Here is a 5,000-nt window from a genome sequence, read left to right as displayed (position 1 = left end):
TCCATCCATCCCTTTATCTAGTCATTTAGAGCATTTTCACACTTTAATGCTTCAGGTGCTCTCAGGTGCTTCAGGTTTCTTTTGCACCTGTGTGTATGTCAAGTGAACTCCGACCCCTCAAACTGACCCCAGAATGAGTCGAACTCTAGCCTCCTCCCGAGGTGGTCTCAGTTCAGAGGCTAGTACGGTTCAGTTGTGGCTCGTACTGTGCTCTGCGAGATTCATGCATCATGAGAACAACGCACCCCGGTCCATTTCCTGTTAGTTCTTTTATTTTGTTTATTTAGCTCTGTTTTCTTCTCATTTGCTTTAAGACATATGCTACCCATCAATCAAGGTTACACATGAGATCAGAGTTGTGAAGGAGCTGTGCTGTGCATAACAAGCTGTCTGACATCTCATCAGTAGTAAAAGGATCAGAAAGAGAACCCAATGCTGTCTGAAGTTCACTTACATTGTGAAAAAAACGAACTGATGTCAGCTGCAGCAGGTTTCCTTTCCTTACATTAACAGATCCGAATTTCGTTCATTTAAAAAGTCGTACGTGTGAAAACCGCCCTGGCGGACTGTGGTTCGGTTGAGGAAGGTCTGCGCAGTGGTAAGCGAAGGGTTAAACTGCCTCACTACATCTACACAACAACAACAACAAAGAGAGAACAAGATGACACAGAGCCACTTGGCTCGGAAAAAATGCACTGTGAGACATTAAAGATTGATTCACTCTGGGAAACGTTACAGAAATCCAGCAGAAACCATTAATCAGAAATCCTGTCACGGGAAGAACTAAATGGTAGATTACTACATCACGATCTGTTAGAAATGCTTTATCATAAACCCACGTAGCAAACGAAGCACAAGGCTCTTGCACTTAAAAAGCTGATACACGCACGAGACGATACGTCCAAGAAAAAGAATTGAATAAGAATGAGCAACGTTGCCAAAACATTTCATTTAGCTGTCAGTCTTCTCACTATTCGGTTCACCTATGGGCACAAACACAGCATGCCATTCTGTGTTCAGACAGTTCGGTGCGTTTGGACCTCCAGAGGCTCTTCTGAGCTGCCCAGATCCACGGCCTGTCTGTCTGCTTTTAAACAGGGACATCCCAAACGTATGGCGTCTCAGTTCTCTGACCTGCGTTTTCTGCTGAAGCAGTAAAGATGATGAAGGCACGCGTGAAGTTTTCCTCATTTTGATGCTTCTGATTCTTCTTAAAATGGATTAGACCCATTTTAGTCACTCACTCTTTGGTTAAAGGACCTTCGGCAGCCTTCAGTCTTCTGGGGAGAGATCCTACGAGCTTGGCTCAGCTTTCTAATGGACATCCCTCTCATTCTTCTGTACAGAACCATTCAAGCTCAGTCTAGCTGGATGAGTGCAGTTTTTATTTGAATAAATGTACACTATGGAGAGTAAAAGCTGCACGCAGCGTTTCTCAAAGACTCCTGGGTATGTGTGGGAGGGAAAGGGTCTCCTAACGCTCCCAGCACTGTGATATCGGCAGGGCTCAGAGCACATGGACTACAGCAGTACAGAAAAAGATCCAGAACTACATATCCTGCTAAGAATTGAGCCTAATTCAATGTGGTGAGAGAGAGAGAGAGAGAGAGAGAGAGAGAGAGAGAGAGAGAGAGAGAGAGAGAGAGAGTGTGTGTGTGTGTGTGTGTGTGTGTGTGTGTGTGACTGTACCTTAGGTGGAAATTGATGATGATGGACACACACACACACACACAAAATGATTCAAACAGACAGAGAGGAAGCTCGATACAGAGAACGTGACAGAAAGGCAAAGACAGGACTCACGTGGATACGCTGGGATGTAGTGTGAGATTCCCAATTCTCTGGCTGGCTGGGATGCTGTAGTGTGAGATTCCCGATTCTCTGGCTAGCTGGGATGCTGTAGTGTGAGATTCCTGATTCTCTGGCTGGCTGGGATGCTATAGTGTGAGATTCCCGATTCTCTGGCTGGCTGGGATGCTGTAGTGTAAGATTCCCGATTCTCTGGCTGGCTGGGATGCTGTAGTGTGAGATTCCTGATTCTCTGGCTGGCTGGGATGCTGTAGTGTGAGATTCCCGATTCTCTGGCTGGCTGGGATGCTCTCTGTGTACAGATATGGCCTTACCTGGTGAAGATGAACAGATTGCATGTGCATATGTATTTGAGTGTGTATAATATAATAAAATATAATACACAATGATATAATACACGAAAAAGCAATAAAATGATTGATCATAGCAGGGAGAACACACACACACACATATGTTGGGTGTGTGTATATATATATATATATATATATATATATATATATATATATATATATATATATATATATATATATATGTGTGTGTGTATATATACACACCTTCAAATCTAATATAATATACAGTAGAAGGCCTAATTTTCATTAACTTCTTAAGGTGTCTGACAGGCAAGGAAAAGTAAAATTGGCTTCCTTCTCTACCTCAGTCTCCGACGTCATTGGCTGGACCTGGAACAAAGAAAGTTGTGATTGCTTGAAAATAGGTGAGATGCCCAGGTTTTGTCCATGGCAACACGGAAGGCATTGGGATTAGATTCTGTATATGTGACCGTAAATTAAAACAGTCAGAAATACTGTAATCTAATCTGAAATCCGAGTGTCCTTGGATCTGATATTTTACCCTGCGTGTGTCTAATCTGTTCCTCTTCATTGCTGAGGTGTGTTACAGTGACCTTTCACCTCCCTTCGTCCCATGACAGAAACACAACAATATTGGCCCAGGATTACAGTACAATGTTCACACTCATACTGCACATATTTTTTACAATAAAACACTTTTCTCCAGAGTGCTGAGTGACGAGTGAGGTGTAGAGTCTTCTGCTTCCTGTCAACATCGATCCCACACAAACAAGGCACACTCAAACATAAACTCAAACACTACTAGAAAGATGTGCCTTTGATTCGATAAATGTTTCAGAGTCAGTGGCTAAATTTCTAGAACAATCTGCCCATTAGTGAGTAAAGTCGCTCCACTGACGATGCAATTGCACATCTGCTCCACACTGCTCCACACTACACTGACCCACCTGGACGAAGGGAGGGGAAATTATGTTAAAATGCTATTTGTCGACTACAGTTCAGCATTTAACACTATCATGCCCTCCCTACTCACTACTAAGTTGGGGGATCTAGGACTGCATACATCCCTGTGTGACTGGATCACCAACTTCCTAACAGACAGACCACAATCAGTACGGGTGGGCAACTGCGCCTCATCCACCCTCACCCTCAGCACTGGAGCTCCTCAGGGTTGTGTCCTAAGCCCCCTGCTCTACTCACTGCACACCTACGACTGCACAGCCACTTCCAGCTCCAACATCATTGTCAAGTTTGCTGACAACACCGTTGTCATGGGTCTGATCTCGGACAACGACGAGAGGGCCTACCTGGAGGAGATTAAACACCTGGAAAGCTGGTGCCAGGAAAATAATCTCCTCCTAAACGTCAGTAAGACAAAGGAGCTGATCGTGGATTGCAGCAAGAAGCAGGAGCGGCACTACCAACCTGTGAGGATCAGTGGAACCACGGTGGAGAGAGTAGATAGTTTCAGGTACCTTGGTGTTCACATCTCGCAGGACCTATCCTGGTCCCGCCATACCAACTCCCTGGCAAAGAAGGCTCGTCAGCGTCTTTACCACCTCAGACGCCTAAGAGACTTCAGACTGCCCTCCAAGGTACTGCAGAACTTCTACACCTGCACTATCGAGAGCATCCTCGCGGGGAACATCACAGTCTGGTTTGGGAATAGCACCAAGCAGGACAGACAAGCACTCCAAAGGGTAGTGCGTTCAGCAGAGCGCATCACTCACACAGAACCTCCTGACCTGCAGACCATCTACTACAAGCGGTGCCAGACCAAGGCCAGGAGGATTGTGAAGGACCCCACCCATCCCAACAATAGGCTCTTCTCGCTGTTGAGGTCAGGGAGGCGCTTCCGCTCCCTGAAGACCAAGACAGAGAGACTGAAGAGGAGCTTCTTCCCACAGGCCATTCGGGCCCTGAATCAGGGAAACTGATCAACTGTGGGGACCACCACCACCATGTAACATAACTGTATATATGTATATATATATATTTATATTCAATTACCTTGTTACACAACAACTGTAGATATGTTATTATACAAAATGGATCTGTACATTCTGTAGATTGTGTACATATATACCCAACCATATACATTGTACATTGTGTATATAATCATAATATACATATATTGTACATACATTGTTAATATATTTTGTACATACATAGAGTATATATATTTATCTTGCATATATACATTTTTCTCTATGCACCCCTGTTTCCTTTCCTCAGTTTGGACAGAGCACTCTCCACCATTTCACTGCACGTTATACTGTGTATGACTATGTATGTGACGAATAAACCGAACTTGAACTTGAACTTGAAGTAAGCCGTTCAGTTTCTCTCTACAAGGCAACTTCTGTCTTCTAGCTTTTTTTCTCTCAGCAAATACAATATGGATACATGTAATAAACAGGTTAATCAAGATAATGAAATGTAATAATGAAACATCTTTTCCCAAAGTTTTATTCATAATATTTCATGATTTTCTATATTTATTGCATAAGAATTAGAGCTAAATCTCAGGTTAATAAAAGCCTCACATTTTATATATTATATTACAACCTGCACTGGAAGACAGCTGTGGTCTCTAGTTGGATTTAAGGTATCTGAAGGTGTGGCAGTAACAGTATCACTTCAGTCATTGTGTTGTTTGAATCACTTATTCACTGTGTGAACACACACACACACAAAATGATTTATGCAGTGCATGAACACATATTTACAAGGGCATGAGCGGATCAAAATGTAAATGTAAGCAAACGCATGTACAAAGACAAAAGGTAAAACATTTAAATAAACACACATAAAGCTGAATGAACACACACACACATAGAGCTGAATGAACACACACATAGAGCTGAATGAACACACACA

This window comes from Electrophorus electricus, chromosome 13 (assembly GCF_013358815.1).
Source record: "Electrophorus electricus isolate fEleEle1 chromosome 13, fEleEle1.pri, whole genome shotgun sequence".
Lineage (NCBI taxonomy): Eukaryota > Metazoa > Chordata > Actinopteri > Gymnotiformes > Gymnotidae > Electrophorus > Electrophorus electricus.
The sequence above is the reverse complement of the archived record's forward strand: the minus strand, read 5'-3'. Positions refer to the sequence as shown.